Source organism: Saccostrea cucullata, unplaced genomic scaffold (assembly GCF_032062105.1).
Source record: "Saccostrea cucullata isolate Sc308-1 unplaced genomic scaffold, CSIRO_AGI_Scuc_v1 ctg13103, whole genome shotgun sequence".
NCBI lineage: Eukaryota > Metazoa > Mollusca > Bivalvia > Ostreida > Ostreidae > Saccostrea > Saccostrea cuccullata.
Genome location: NW_026921005.1, coordinates 1 through 17,890, shown reverse-complemented (window position 1 = coordinate 17,890; position 17,890 = coordinate 1). Strand labels below are relative to the sequence as shown.

The window sequence follows — 17,890 nt, the reverse complement described above, 5'->3', positions numbered from 1 at the left end:
ATATTCCCTTTCAAGGTCATTGCATCGAACAAAGAACCTAGGAAATTTTGACTTTAAACGAGACTGCTGATATTATTGTTTCATCAGCTTATTTATAAATAATTTACCTCGTTTCAGAAATTGTTCATTTTAAGGGAATGCTCTTGTGTATTGAATCAACTGAGATAAATAATATCAGTAGGTGATGAACGTATATTGCTGCATAAGTAAGGTTAGTTGACTATAGATTGATTGATTGATTGTATATTGTTTAACGTATGCCGATAAAGGGCTTTTCAAAGTTTGCTCGGCACTCAGGGCCATTGAGCAGTGAGGGATCTTTATCGTTCCAACGCCTGCCGTTGACACAGGGCCTCAGTTTTAGGGTCTCATCCGAAGGACTCATAATTAACTTTTCAAAGTGCCGAGCGCATGGCGAAGGAACAGTTGCTACCCATTTTTTCGACTAGGTCCGTCGCGGCCGAGATACGAACTCACGACCTCCTGATCACGGAGCGAGCGCCCTACCGACTGAGCTACCATGAACGGTAAGTGACGATAAAAAAAAGTTCAAGTATAAGTTAAACATTTATTTTTACATAGTATAACCCACTCTGTACGGAATTATTATTGAATTTTGGCCCCATTGATGGACAAACATATCATAAATGCATTGTCCGTGTTCTGAATTTAGGTCATAAGAAATTTCAAAATCGCTAGGGGATACCCTAGTTCACATAAAAGAATAAGTTTGTTTTAGTATACATTGTATACATTGTACTTTCTGGACAGTGCTGTTGCTTTAATTATAATTAGTATTTATAAGTTGAAATTTCAAGCATATGGCCTCATGTTTGACCGTCGTTGAATTTTTGTATGTCCTTATTTATAGTCAAGCTCTTAATTTTAAGAAAGCAACAACCTTTCTCAGGTTAAGGAACATATCATTTATCTATTCTTTAATACTTGTAAAGATCTAATGGTCAGAGTTAAATTTATTAATTAGTCAACATTCATTATAAAGTTCATATCGCAAAAGAATATTGTGCAAAGAAAGCTTTCCGTGAAATTTCTCTAATCATTGTGATGGCAACAAACATTAAATTCAATCAAAGAAGGCGTGTTTCGTTTATATATTCAGCAATGGTCATTTGAAATGAGAAACGAACAAAAACCCTCACATCTTTAAGTTATTACCTATGCTAAATAATATAATTAATTGATCTGTATAAAAGCAAACAAATGTTTAATAATAGTATGTCATGACATATACAATGAAACAAATAAAAGTCCCTTTCATTCAATAAAAAAGAGACAAATAAACATTCTAGATCTGGAGACAGCAGTTTAGATTTAACTGATTTAGATTAAATTTGTACACTAAAATAAACATCTCAGAAAGTATTATCCCATTCATTTATAATGTTTTTTTTATAAATATTTTACTTTGGAATATTATGAGCATCCCTCCACAGAATTCGCGAGTATGTGTAATATACAAATTTTATAGGCATGTAGAAAATTCTGTTTCATTATAAGTTTTTTTTTTTCAAAATGTAAATTGATTTCAATTTTCGGATAAAAGAGGTAGGGGCTCCATGTGCGAAAATCGGCCCCAAATTTTTCGAATTTTCAAAGCTAGTTAATAAAATAGACTTTACTTATATTTCACAGTTTACCATCATTGTATTCCACAAATAGCAAAAGTTCGGGAGATTGACTACTTATGACGTCATATTTGTGACGTAAACCTGACGTAATTTGGCAAAAATCATCAAAATCTCATAATTTTTGCCATAAATTGATTAAAAAAAATACCTCCGCACACACCCACCAAAACAAAATTTCTTGTAAATGTTCATTATTAACAAATCTATCAACAATTGAAGTATCGTATTGGTGGAGGCCTGCGGAGCATGAAAAATCGATCGATGAACGAAAAGCTTTCCTGTCATTCCAAGTAATCAATTATCATAATTTACATCAATATAATTTCCAGTAGATATGATATTGTGTTTTTATATCACCGTACATATTTTAAAAACATGTTTTAATATATCTACTAATAAATTAAGAAATTGTTATCAATTTAGGACATGGTAGCTGAAATATGCTGTGATTTTGGGTATAATAATTCCAAATCAGTCCGAATTTTGCAACACTCACGCAGTCATTTACCTTATATACCGCTGTACCTCGCATTACACATGCACACCTGTGTCAATCCAACCTTTATTTTTAAACAGAATGGTTTGTGAATATTACATGCAAAAATAAAAAGGCATAATGTATTAATTAAACTCTAGCTTCAACAATATCATTCATAATTTGCTACCCTTTTCGAAAATCAACTCGTATGAAAACGATGCATTGGACTTCCCACCGAAGTCGTGACGTTTTTGCCTAATCAGTTGTGAATTGTTGATGGATAAAACATAATGAACTAGTGCTAATTGTAACGGAGACCGTTACAGATGTTCCCCAAACGCTCCCCAACTCCCTTTTGGTGCCATATTCCCTGTAAGCTTCATGAAATAGGAAAAAATCTATGCATTGAGACTTTAACAACGCCAACTTCATTCAAATTTTAGCATTGCACGCGTGCGCATGTGAATGCATGTGCGTAATGACCATATCATCTTGTCTACACAATCTATACATTTTAATATACTAAATATTAAAGTATTTAATTCAAAGGTATTTAAAACTACGCTCATTCAAGTGTATTTTTGATTTAACTCATTTCACGTGCACGCACGTGCATACATGAGCATGGTGTCCATATCTTCTTGTAGACGTCCATTACATCTCTCTATGTTCTAAATCCCACTCCGTTTGGTTGAAAATCAAAGCAGTTATAGCTGTTTAAAGTCTCAGCCAATCAGATTACAGCGCAAGTACACGCACGTGTATGCATGTGCATGGCGACCATATCATATTGTAGAAGTTCATTATATCTATCTATGTTCCAAATCCCATCCTGTGTGGTTGAAAACCAAGGGAGTTATACCTATTTAAAGTTTAAGCCAATCAGATTGCAGCGCAAGTGCATGCACGTGATTTTATGACAAATGCTATATATCATATTGTAGGATATATTAATGCATGACTATGTTCAAAATTTCATAGGATTTGTCGAAAAACAAGAAATATATAGAGACTTTAGTTTCAGCCAATCAGAGCATAGCGCACGTGCATGCGCGTGAGATCTTGCTATTTTGACCATGTCATCATATCTATACTACTAATAAATAATCAAATTATGAGATTCAAAGCATTTCATCTAAAAATAAAAAAAGTTACGGCTATATCTATTATATTGGTCATTTCACGTGTTGCACGTGCACGCTCTTGCAAGCACGTGCACGCAAAATGACCTTGATTCCACAAATCTACATGACATGTCTACTGACACTAAAAAGGTTTTACCTACATCGGATGAACAGTTTACAAGATCACTCCCGGACAAAAAAGTACCCAGGAAGAAGAAAAAGAATAATAATAATAAGAAACAGAGTGAAAACAATATGTTCCCCAACTTCGTTTGGGGAACATAATTAGGTTACGATAGAATGAACTTTCAAGAACATTATTTGTTTGATAACACCTAAAAATATACAAAGTTATGACTGCTATTGTACCCCACTCCCTGCAGTTTGGTATTATCTATTTTCGAATCACGTGTACAAGACTGCAGCTGAATTAATTGCTCATCCTGCACACACAATTTATTTATATACAATGTTCTATACGTGTAATAAATTAATATTGGTTTCTTTAAATGGAACTTAAAGGGTATGTAAGTAACGTTTTTATAAAACAAAGCGAAAACTATTCCAAAGTCAAAACCGGGTTAATATCGGTCAGCGTCAGTCATGTAAATACCACCGTCCCCCCCCCCCTTCTTTCTAATGCGCCGATTTGTCGAAGATATCTTGTTCTATTATATGAATATGATTTTTTTGTCAACTGGGACAACTGGCTTTCATATATTAAATATACTGAATTCTGCATCTTAATAAGTATTATATAACATTCACAGTTAAAATAAAAAAGATGATTCGAAATAAAATGAATGTACCTGTAAATATTTGATCCACACACCACATTACAATTCTGTGTGTAATTAGTCTTTCATAAAAAAAAAACTTAAGTAAACAGTGCAACAATTGAACACAATTAAAACAAAATGATAGTAAATCAGCATGTGCTTTTCTGTTTATAAAAAAGAAATTAAAAAAGTAATTTGAGCGGAAATAAATTGGATGCCGTGGAACCCTCCTCGAAAACAGATAAACCTCTATGTGAAATGACTATGAAAAGTCAATCATTGAATGTGGTATAAGTGATTGTTGATTGAATGTTGTTTACATTAACCATTTGGAAATAGTTTATACTTAAAATAAAAGATAACAGTGAAATTTCAACTCACTTGTACATTACATGATATTACGAAAGCCCAGTGAGCTCATTTTCGTTGGTAAAAAAAAATAAATTTTTCGCGTTATAACGCGAAACTTTCGCGAATAAACGCGTTACTTTCGCGTTATAACGCGAAACTTTCGCGAATAAACGCGTTACTTTCGCGTAAAAACGCGAAACTTTCGCGTCATAACGCGAAACTTTCGCGTCATAACGCGAAACTTTTGCTGTTTAACGAGACATTTGCTTTAGTCTCAACGTTCTTTTGATTTTGTCATCAATTTTATTCATTTAATACAATGATAATCAAAAGGCTATTTTGATCTTGGACTATCACAAGTTAAATTTTAAGCTTTCTTGTTATTGAATCCATCTTAACCGTCACAATTTGTCTTTCTCAACGCTGCTCAACCAATTCAAAGTTTATTCGAGTTCCAAAAGTTAAACTTCAAGCTTATTAATTTCGGGGAAAATCACCCCTTTTCCGGTTTTTTTTATGCACTCTCTAGAGAATTTGAAATAATTTTATTCTATAGAGATCAAGATTTCAGAAAATTGTCAAAATGAGGTAAATTTGTCAATTGTGTTCCACCGCATTTGTGAAAATTGGATAGCAGATTTTCATTTGTCTCCTCTAGATTCACTGTGGAAATTAGATATCCTATTTTGAGGTTGCACCACGTTTTCATTCCATTGCTTACGAAAACATTGACAATTCAAAGTGTACAAACTCTGCTGTATACCTTCATAGTTTTTATTTATGGCTAGTCCACGAACTTCTCTATAACCCAATATTGGAGACAATGAAATTATACATTGTTCATTCACTTTTAAGTTATGTTTCTACAGTGTATAATTTTTTGTCCAAAATGATAAGTTGCTTAATTTACTAGTGGTACAGTTGAAGTAAATGTTACTGATTAAAAAACAGCTAGAAAAAATGTCAAATGGAGATTTTCCTTAAGAAATAATCAGTCTAAAGAATTTAACAATTGAAAAACATGTACAAGAAAGTAAAATTCATTTTATTAATTCAATAGTAAGATTTTTAAAATAAAATAAAATATTCTGATGACTAATCTATCCTATTCTAGCATAATATTTTTTCGCAAAATAACGCGAAAGTTACGCGTTTATTCGCGAAAGTTTCGCGTTATATCGTGAAAGTTACGCATTTATTCGCGAAAATTCCGCGTTATAACGGGAAAGTTACGCGTTATATCGCGAAAGGTTCGCGATATAACGCGAAAGTTACGCGTTATATCGCGAAAGGTTCGCGTTATAACGCGAAAGTTACGCGTTTATTCGCGAAAGTTTCGCGTTATATCCCGAAAGTTACGCGTTTATTCGCGAAAGGTACGCGTTATAACGCGAAAAAAAATTATTTTTCTTACCTACGAAAATGAGCTCATTGGGCTTTCGTATGATATGATTAAATGGAATGTTGTATTTAAAAAAAAATCAGAGACATTCTTTTCCAAGGATGAAAAATTTTATGTAAATCAGATAGCTATTAATTTCATATGCTGAATTTAAGTTGTTTCAACTCGTAAAGGGGGGATTAATTGTTGTTTATTGACCCCCTCGAGAATCCTTCACTCATGGAAACACAACTTGCTCATTTGCAGATCTAAAAGGGATAGGTGTAGTTTGGTCCCCCCCCCCCCCCCCGGGAATTTGCAGAGTTAGCAAATTCATATACTAAACCAAATAAAAGAGACTTTGAACAGTGAGGGATCTTTTTCGTGAAAAAACAACAGGGGACACCAATTTATATGGTCTCATCCGAACAGTCTCAACGTCCCGCAGTTAATTTAATCCCACGACATATCTAATGATAAGGTCTGAATAGGAAGGGGTTTGTCTTGATCACATGAAAAAATGTTATAGTTAAATGTTTACTCAAAAAAATAATGAAAAAAAAATCACTATATATTTAAAGCAATTTGATTTCGAGGGGTCCATTTTATAGCATTATTTTCGGCCGCAGGAGCAGCCGATCTATTTGTGGTTGTATTAGAGACGTTATTTTTTTAGTAGTTCAGTAAAATATTTTTTAAATGATAACATGTATAAAATCAGAAATAAAATATTTCAAAAACATCACCTATTCCCAGTCTTACGTGCTTGATTTTAATATATATTTTTTTCGGATTATCAAAATGAAAAAGGTTTAGTAATGTCCACACAACAATACGTGTATTATGTAAATCAAAAGAATAACAGGGACGATAGAATTAAGGCTGAGCATCCCCTTGCAATTATACTGATCAAGCTTAATGCAGCATTGGACATCGATCCCGATGCAAATTACGTCACCTCCGTTTTGCACAGAATTAACACAGAATTAGTCCTTAAATACAAACACACACAATTGCCTTCCAATATCCCCTAAAACTCTATTGTAAAGAAGTAATTAGACCTGTGCATCTTTTAATATCCATATTAAGATATTAACAAGACTAGTACTTAAAAATCCTAAATGACGTCCAAAAGTCATATTTCATGGACGATATTGGGTGCAAAACACAGTTTTATGTATTACGTTATCAGGACGTTACTTGGTGAGGGACAAGCAAAACTGGTCCCTGTAAAGAAATAAAATGGAGGCTTGTTACATATGCTTCTGCATATCAATGGAAAGATAAAATTGTGAATTTAATAAATATCCAACTATAATACATTCATCAATTACTACTAGGGAGTATTTGACACCTGAAATATGGGGGATATTGGGTTGTTTATGTATCCATTTTCAGCATTTTTAACCCCCCCCCCCCCCCCCTGCTCAACAAAAACAGAAAAAATCTGACAAAATAAGTTATGTGCATTTCACAGAACAAGTCCTAAGGTTTTCTTTTAGTGTGCTTTTAGGGTACATTTTCCACCTCTTGAAAGAGCTACGTTACCTGTTAATTGACTCATGCAATTCTGCACATGTGAAAACAAGATGTTTGGGGAGTTATCTCCCCCTATTAAAAAGTCTCACAATTTTTTTTTCTAAAAATGAATGCACATTTTTTTTCTTTAAATATTAAGAGAAGACTCTACTTTATGCGAATAAAAACAAAAAAAGATGCAGTTTTCATCTAGACTCCTTTAAATAGCAGGAAAATTCCTACCCAACATGCTTCTCTTTGGGAACCCCCCCCCCCCTGGATTTTATACTAAACTGTGTTTAGCTACGATTAGAAAAAATTGTTTTATTAAGAGGAATTATATACTGAACAGAAGTCTTCATATCAATTTACTGATGACCTCTATATTGCAACAAATTGAAAACATATCAACGTTTTGAAAGTGACCAAAATTGTCAAGTTTTTGAGATATTTCCTTTCTGTTATTAATGTAGTCAGAGACATATTTATGAAGAAAGTTGGTTGCTATGGCAACCATCAGATTATCATCATCATACCCTGACAAAAGAAATTTAGCCGTTGTAACTATCAAAAAAGTTTTGTTGTTCTTATCAATATTAGTGAGTATGGTTAACTCAGTGTTCTCTGAGGAGGGTACCGAGTAACTGTGTGTGTATAACGTAATGACGCTACTTTTTAACGTTAACGTTAACTATTAACGGCGGTCAATCAATGCCTTAATTTTCTCCTTAAATTAAGTTTTTCGGACAAATTGGTGTTATTTTTAAAAAATAGACATCCACAACATATAATCAAAAAAATAAAATTTATTTTTGAGCTGGGGCCGATTTTCGCCAATGGAGCCCCTACCTCTTTGTTCTTAGTTTGTGATTTTTGAGCCAGGTATGCTTTGTTGACCTCTTTCACTGTTCACGTCTATATGCTGTACTTTTACTGATCTAATCTAGACTTTCCCCATTTCCATATTTCGTCCGTTATATCCTATTTCTCCTCGTCCATTCTCTATTCCTTTGTTTTTTCCTCCGATGTAATACGGACCAGGATTTTTCACCGGCCCTCTTTCCTTTTTATTCTATAATTTGAATAAATAACCTTTTTTCATTTCTTTAAAAGTATACATTTTCTTAAATAAAATGCTGTATTTTGATTTTCACTATTATAAACTTATACATGCTAGCGGTTATAGATTTGATGTAAATGTTTTATCAGTTATGTTTGGAAAGCACTTTTTTTCATTTGTCACCTATGTAGTTTTTTCACAACATCTGATTTTACTCTGTATGATTTCTTTGAAACCTTTTTGCTGTTGTGATCACTAATGTTTATTTACCAACTTTTTTTTCTAAATGTCTTTAGTTTTGGGTCTTCACTTGGTGTGTTTACGGAGCAAACTTTGATGAAGACGCCCATCACGATCACAATCCCGACCACAATTAGCATCACACCCCACCAGTATTCCTGTAAAATAAACAGAACCACGAACCCGACTACAATAAGCATCACACCCCAACAGTGTTATTGTAAAAAATAAAAAAGAATCATGAACCCGACTTCAATTAGCAAAACAACCATCCAGTGTTCCTGTGAAAATAAACAGAATCACGATTCCGACTACAATTAACATTATACCCAATCAGTGTTCGTGTAAAAATAAAGAGAATTACGACTCCGACGCAATGATAAAAATAATAATTATATCCCTGATGGTATATAAAATCACCAGAATTGAAGTTTAATTACATACAATGATCCAGTTTTTAATTGTAGTGAGAGTTTCTTCTCCAAAGATCAAATTTTTCAGTCGTTCTAGAGGTCCCTCGTTATCCACCCCTCTACATCTGTGGAAAACGTCACAGTAGCCTTGATAGTTGTTACAGGGTGTGCCTAAAATGTACAAATTACGTCACAGTAGCCTTGATAGTTGTTACAGGGTGTGCCTTGAATGTACAAAATACAATACAATATCCATGCTAGGTGTAACAGGGTGTGCCTATAAAATATACAATTTTCGTCAGATTAGTCTTGAGTATTGATTCATTGTTTTCTTTTAGGTTTAATGATTAGGTTAAACAATTAGTGACAATTTCATATTTATTTCAGTATTTTTGTAATTATCAAACGAGTGAATCTAGTCCTCTTGGCTTATGACTTCATATTAACGAAAGACTTTTTTCTAATATTTGACTATTATCAGGTATTGTAAATTTACAAGACTTTATACTAGATAATTGATACGATAAATGAATTCATGTCGTTAATTTGATTTTTGTTGCTTGTTAAATTTTTTTATGACGTCACAATTAAAATTCTAATACGGAGAAATTGTATTTGCTTACAAGGTCATTGTATCGACCATAAAACTTTTTCCAAGTAAAATATCCAAATATGAAACAGATGTGTCAGACTCAAGCTCACTAAGATGTATCGTATCGACATAAAAATTGAATATTGAATACTGACCAACTAAATAAATTCCATGTAATTACTTAAAAGGTGGAAGTTGGCAATATAATACTTGAGGTTACCACAGTTATCACAAAGTTTAGCTGTTAGATTGACATCAGTGTCTTTCTCTAGCAAAATGTCTAGGTATGAGGCAATTGATTTAATCTTTGTTGTATCCTTATCTATAAGAAGGACATTCTTACCTGAAGCCACTGAAATGGGTGAAGTATGTTTGCGCAAACGCTTTACATCTTCAACTACTTTACTGATGCCTCTGTAATTTCCGAGTCGTCTGACACATAACATGTGTCGTTGCCATCTTTAAGAAAGGAAAAAATATTAAATTTTTATTTTCATAATATTCAATTTAGCCATAAAGAGTTTTGTTCTCACTGAAATGATTTAGTGAGGTAGAGTAGATTATGAAGCTGTTAGACTTATATGAATGAGGATGTTTTGCCTCTAAAACTTGAAATAATACGAGAAAATTTAAATATGCATGAATGATTTCTAAAAAGGATATGGAGATATAACGAACAGTATTCAAATAAAACAAGCTGTAATCAAGCTGTAAACAAGCATTGTATTTATTGAAAATGGTAAATTACATTTTTGATTGCCTAACTGAATAAATCAAGTTTAGGGAAAAAAATAGATACGACAAACGTAGTTTGCAAGCTTAATAACATAATTGTTCTTTTTGTACTACGGAGAGAGAGCCCGACATGCTGATGTAGCATTCATCCCATGACGAAATCCATGGATCAGGTGATGACGTATTGTAATAACCTATTCGCTTACAGAGAGAACCCTCACAAATCTACAAACAGAAAATAATTGCGTATAACTCTTGTAAAAAGGAGCCTGTCTCTAATCAAGCCTATGGAGCAAATTCTTAGAAAATGATCTATAAATTTATTACATTGAAAATAACACTTTCAAGTGAATCATTTACACCTTGGAAATTTTAAGTTCAGTTCTACTCACTATCTTACCGTTCACGGTAGCTCAGTCGGTAGAGCGCTCGCTCCGTGATCGGGAGGTCGTGAGTTCGTATCTCGGCCGCGACTGACCCAGTCGATAAAATGGGTAGCAACTGTTCCTTCGCCATGCGCTCGGCACTTTGAAGTGAAAGTTGCGGGTCCTTCGGATGAGACCTTAAAAACCGAGGCACCGTGTCAGCGACAGGCGTTGGAACGATAAAGATCCCTCACTGCTCAATGGCCCTGAGTGCCGAGTAAAGGTCAAAATTTGAAGCCCTTCACCGGCATACGGTGACGTCTCCATATGAGTGAAAAATTCTCGAGAGGGACGTTAAACAATATACAATCAATCAATCTACTCACTATCTTAATGAATTAACTTACATGTACATTTTTTTTAGATTTCAATATCATTTTAAAATAAATGTAGAAAACGCTATGCTCAAAAGTAATACATACAGTCTTACCCCGTTTATGCAGACTTGGGTGAAGTAATTGCAGGAGTCATGTCCGGTTTATTTTCAGAAAATGGACACTCTTCGCTTGTTCCGGTATACAAGTTAAGAAGTAATGTTCGTAATTTTCAATTTTGTTTGATTCTCAGAACCATATTTTCATAGAGGTAAATGCATTCCTATTCTATATTCATTAATTGTTTTTTTTTTAAACCCTATGAATTAAAAAAAATAAATAAAAAAAAATAGCTCTTAGATACACTCTTTTAATCAACATCTTTTGCTCTAGATTGGCATTGCTTCCAAAAAATTTTGAGCTTGTTTATTCGTCGTTTTCATTATATTTCATGTCTAGGAATAGTAAACTTCACAACCTTTATACTTTTCAGTAATATCCTTTTACATTGTAAACGTAATATCATGGCTTAGTTCTTTATTTCTCTTTGCACGCATTTTCAATGTAATTGCTAACACTATTTCAAACATTTTTGGGGGGTTTAGTTCAATTATTTTGTCTTTGATTATAAATAATATTGTTAGAAGATTCAAAAAAAAAAAAATGAACATACTTCTGTTTTTCGGAAAAATTTCTAAAATTTCATAAAAAGAAGCTGAAGTGTAACTAGTAATTATTGTTTGGAAAAGGATATTTGCATTTTTCTTCTAGACTACAATCTGTGGAGGTTCGACAGGTATAGATATTAGCTGGTTTATAATTACAATCCTCAGTACAACATGGTCCTTCTGTTGGACTACAAAGAATACAAGACAGGTAGAGGTATTAGCTGGTTTACAATCACAACTCTCAGTACAACAAGGGTCTTCTGTTGGATTACTAAGAAAACAAGACAGTTAGAGGTATTAGATGGTTTATAATCACAACTCTCAGTACAAGAATCTTTATTGTGAGTATCCCCTGCTGACTGGTACGCCCGCTGTGTGCTTCTTGTCGTGATCAGGAAATAATTGAAAAATCAAGAATCTTAATTGTGTGATAAATGTGAAATATATTTCTTGTTGACTAGATATAAACAGAATTCTTGTTCATCCATGAATTAGTATTCTCCAGGAAATAATATTCTACAGCTTCAAAGTCATATTCATTTTGTAAATATCAGTGATGTACATAAAATCATTTCCCGAGACAAACCTGTCAATTCTAAACAAAGTATGAAATTGTTCCTTACGAATTTAAATGATTCAACAGTATTTAAAAATGATTGCTTTTCAAAACGAAACTCAGTCTCAACCATTGTATGTTATAAAAGGTTAAGAATACATGACTTGTATAATTTTATTCTACAGACATCTGGAAAGAAGATTACAATTTTAAAGTATGAGCATTCGAAGATACAAAAGTAATATTTCCCTAAACCAATTTCAAATTTTCATTCTAAATTTAATGTTTTCCTAATTTGTTAGGTATGATATGAATTCAAAATAATAAAAAAGAAATAATCATTGCCTCACCTGCATTTGAATGACGGATCTCTGTATGTACACATCAGTTTGTCGTTTGGGTCGCTGCTCCGAGGGTGGCAGCACCTCTCTGTACATTCATCCTTATATCCGCAATCACACTGCTCCCCCGACTACACTATACCATTACCACAAAATGCCGCACCCGATGCTAAAAAGAATTTTACTCACATTTAATCTTTTTTTTATTTTATACAAGGCAAACTAAAATTAGATCTAATAATATGTTTATCAATACATGTATATATTCCTTATTTTTTCAACTCCCTAACTTAGATATTTTTGAAATCTAAAAGAATATGAAGAGAGAGAGTAAACCTATGAAAACGATTAATAAATGAACCTATTATATTGAGAAATAGTATTTCTCACTCCCTATCATGACTTCATCAACCAATTTTACTTTTTACTTTAATGCATACAGTAACACTAAGAAGACAATAACATTAAATCAGTAGGATTATGCTAATTTCTCCTATGATATGTGCAGTAAGGTGACAGTAACATTTAAAACAGTCGAATAATGTTACTTTCTCATATGACATTTACAGTAACATTAATGTGACACCTTTCTCATATGTTATACACAGTACATGTAACTATAAGGTGACACTAAAATTTTAAACAGTTAAATTATGTTACTTTTCTCCTATGATAAAAACAGTATCAGTAAGGTAATACTAACATTTAAACCAGTTGGATAACGTCACTTTTCTTCCATGATATATACAGTAACTATAAGATGACACTAATATTTAAAGCAGTTGAGTTATGTTACTTTCTCCTTTCATATATAATAACAATATGTGACACTTTCATTTAAAGCATGTGGATTAGGTCAGTTTATCCTTTGATATATACAATAAGATGGCATACTAACATTTAAAGCAGTTGGATTATGACACTTTTCTCCTACAATATAGTCGCCCTCGTGGCGCAGTGGTTAGAGCGTCTGCTATAGAGTCGCGAAGTAAGGAGTCAATCCTTACGTCGGGGGTTCGAATCCACTGGGAGACGTGGAGACCGGTCCTTCGGATGAGACCGTATAAACCGAGGCCCCGTGTCGCAGTAGGTGCTGGCACGAAAAAGATCCCTAACTGCTCAAAGGTCCTGAGTGCCGAGCATAGGACAAAAATTTGTAGCCCTCCACCGGCAAGTGGCGGCGTCTCCATATGAGTGAAAAATTCTCGAAAGGGACGTTTAACAACATACAATCAATCAATCCTACAATATATATACAGTAACTAAATAAGGTGATACTAACATTTAAAGCAGTTGGATTATGACACTTTTCTCCTATTATACATACAGTAACTATATAAGGTGATACTAACATTTAAAGCAGTTAGACTTCCCATTCCTCTCGTTCACTACTGCCTCTTAGACTAACGTGATGTTTCCTTTACTACACTCAGAGAAATGATCGTTGTTAGGGCGGTTACCCTTGGTCGCGCTTGGATACATGATTAAGTTACCCCGATCTTCTCCAGGTACGCAAATATATCCACTATCATGCCGAAAAGAAATAACATAAGTTTACTTTTCTCTAACTAACGAAATTAAAAATATAACATATGAATTATCTATTCAAAGATAAATAAACATGCATCATGCTGTGCAAATGTTAATCATAATTAATAGAATATATTTTAAACAAATATTAATTAATTTGACCAGGTAAAAGAAATGTTTGAATGAATAGTGAATAAAGACCTAAACTTGATATAATTCACACGTATTGATTAAAAGACAAATATGTATGTTTCAAAGCCTTATATGACGTTCATAAAGCCTTTTCTATCGTACATAATTATATTTGTATCAAATTATTTTCAACTGTGTGTCAACAAATGTCGTCTATGGTTAGGAATATGGAAGTGAAATAATGTATCAGGCAGCCAAAGTTGTGGGCGAACTAGAGGTATGAGACAAGCAGTTGAACACGGCGGACGTATTTATAATGGCCTACTTACAAAACATCCAAAGTTGTGTCTCACTTCGTAAGGGAACGTCTAGTGTGACATGATTCTATTGTGCAAATCTTTCCTTCCTCTGTTCTAAAATCATGGTGAATACATTAATCTATTAAAGAGGAAACTTCCGGTTTTTTTTACATCCTGTATATTTCTTGGTCTCTGGGTCATTATCAAAAATACACACATTTTTGCGTCTGTGTCAATTTGAACGGAAAAAAAACATGTTTGAGGCGAAATTTAACAGTATCATAAGGCTTTAGAAACGAAATTCTTTTATTTTTAAATACATTCATTTATAATTTTATTGCTTTAAGTAATATAAACTATTTTATAACAAGATATGAGTTACTTCATGCTGTCAATGCATTCTGTCAATTGTCTTTAGCCTACAACAACTTAAAAATAATATTTTCTAATTCATTTATCTAACCTTTGGAAAATATCATAGAATGTGTCTTTCTAAAAACTGTTTCAGCAATTTTTTTTCCAACTCAGTTTTATTTATTTGACTTTAATGTACGAATAAGAAGGGGTAGATTTTTATTTTGGGGGAAAGCGAGATAACTCTATTAATATTTTCCGACTCCTTGACCAGAAGAGATGAGTTCCCAAGTTATTAATTTTTCCATTGCCATATGTGTGTCATCTTCTTCTATCCTCTTCAGGTGATATTATATTATTTACAGTTTATTACGTCTTTTATCTGTATGCTCGGTTCCTGTTTTGTATTGTTTTATGGACTTTGATATTGAATACGTTCGTTATCTCCATATCCTTCTTCCTTACATTCTTCCCTACAGTTTATTACGTCTTTAATCTATAGAACGAGACTGATGTTTATGTTAGGAACATTTTGTGACTCAATATGAGAATACTAAATGTATGAATTAGTGTTACAGAAGGGGAACGTTACATTCAATGTTTTGTAAAAAAAAAAAATTTCTGGTCCCTAATATTTTTTTGTTAAGTCGTGTTAGTGTGGATGTGGGACAGTGAAGTGAGGAATTTGTTTGATTTATACCAAATCAAATAAAAAATAGTTCATATTATATTGTCTTAACTTTTTATCAGTAATTAAGAATAATTAATTATAAAGATCAAAAACAATTTATATGCAGCAATAACATGTCAGTAAAAAAAAGTTCAGCAGGAGTTTAACTATATTTTAAACTTTCCCTGGGTTGATATTGATTTTTGGAGAGAGAGAATGAGAGATAGAGAGAGAGGGAGAGAGAGATGAACGGAATGGAAGATAGTGGGCACCTGCAGTTAGCGAATAACTTAATCTTGTGAAAAAAAATGTTAATGAAACCTAAATCAAATAAATAATGATTACGAGTATAAATTGATCAAATAGCCAAAGAAATTTGCATCATTCAAAAAACTTACACATTATTATAAATCCTTTTTAAGTATACTAGATATTTTTTTTTCATGTAACGTGTGTTTATGGGGGGGGGGGGGTATACATGTATGCTAGAGGGTTCGAAATAAATATTTTTGAGCACTGGTTCGACGGACTAATGACTTCCAATTTTTACTACTTCGTAAAATATTTTACTAGACAAGTCCGCCTTCTGTCTTATTATAATGTTAATATCATAACACCCCCTACGCCTATCTACTTTAATGAGATAAAATTAAATTTCTGCACATATAATAAAATTAATTCCAATTCACCGATACAGGTGTAGAAACAGGGGAAAATGGAAGGTTTGAAACATGTAATATTTTTGTTTAAATTGAATCATGATTAAAAAATACTTAAAGATCAAGTTTAAAAACTAAATCGTGAGCTAACCCCCACCCTCATCCCGACAATGTGAATAAACCTATCACTTGTCAAGTAATTTAAAGTGTCAATACTGTTTGTATCTTTGAGAGAGATAGAGAAAGAGAGAGAGAGAAAAAAAATATTAGAGATAAATGATGCTACTGCTTATATTAATCTCACCGCTGACCTAGTAAATATAAATATTTTCCGTAAGATTACTGTAATTGCTAGTACATGAATTTTTATTACAAGTTTGATGAATATTTATTAGTCTCGGACTTACAGACATTGGGTACTTATTTCATAATGAACCCTGCATAATGTTTTAAGTGACAAAATTAACAAGGCATAGTACAAGTTTATATATGGAACACTACATTGTTCAATAGGGGTACTCCCGTATGAGCAAATGAAACCGGAAATCCTAAACAGGGGTATCTAATTATATGACTTGTACAGATCTCCGAGAACATTAAGAAACTGAATTAACTATCAGTAATTATTCAATATTTAGAAGATTTTCAACAAGAGACATCTGTTTTGTTTGTGAAAAGAATTTTTTAAATTAATACAACTTTCCGATCGTGAAAGCAGGGGGGGGGGGGGGTAACTCTACATTAAAATCAGATATCTGTCTGCAAAGAAATAAATGGATTAAAACTAACTTGATGAATAATTAATTTTAATTCTTTAACTGAACAGAGATAGATATATTCAACACATAAATTTTAAACTTGATTTATACATAGTTAATTTCAAATCATATTCTGAATTATTTTACAGATATCAATAATATTTAGATTAAAAAAAATAATAGCTGCCTGGGATTTTTTCATCAAAAAATAAAATAAGACTGTTTTTAAATACAAAGTATATCACACAGTCATTTTCACACCACTGCAGCCTCCCCGAGAGCGAGAACAATAGGGACAGTATTTATCAGTAAATGTCAGCACTTGTCTAAGTTTTTCAGCAGGGACAGTAAGCGGGTCAGTAATTGTCTAAGTTTTTCAGCACCGACTAAGATTGTCAGCACTTTTCTAAGTTTATCAGTACCGGCAGTAAAAAAGTTAGTAATTGTCTACGTTTTACAGTAACGACAGCACATTGTCAGTAATTTTCTAAGTTTGTCAGTAAAAAATGGGAATGTCAGTACGTTTCTGACTTAGTAGTGTACACACCGACCAGACTGTCGGCTCCGTGTCTTTCTCCATAGTCGATCCTAGAAAAATACAATTAGTAAGAAAATGTCATGAAATACAGTGCATATAATTAGTGTTTATAAACAGAGTCTCTCATTCATTGCCATTGTAACAAACATTATGATAGCATTTCTATTACGCGCTTTCATACATCATATGAGATTGCATTTCTTCGGCTACAAATATATTAATATTTAACCCGTTGATCTTGACCTCTGAGTATAATTTTTTTTTTTCAAAAATTTTAACAAACATTAACCTTAGCCATAACTATTGACTTAATCAATTTTTGTAGA

At 32.8% G+C, this 17,890-nt stretch overlaps 1 long non-coding RNA gene and 1 pseudogene across 1 annotated transcript; one reads left to right on the top strand and one right to left on the bottom strand.

Moving 5' to 3' along the window:
• Nucleotides 1-8,185: 8,185 nt before the first annotated feature.
• On the bottom strand, nt 8,186-10,307 carry LOC134258943 (disintegrin and metalloproteinase domain-containing protein 10-like; annotated as a pseudogene).
• Nucleotides 10,308-11,841: 1,534 nt separating this feature from the next.
• LOC134258944 (uncharacterized) lies at nt 11,842-14,146 on the top strand. Its single transcript, XR_009990245.1, has 3 exons — nt 11,842-11,941; nt 12,022-12,102; nt 13,966-14,146. It is a non-coding gene; the product is annotated as an uncharacterized LOC134258944 (long non-coding RNA).
• Nucleotides 14,147-17,890: the final 3,744 nt, after the last annotated feature.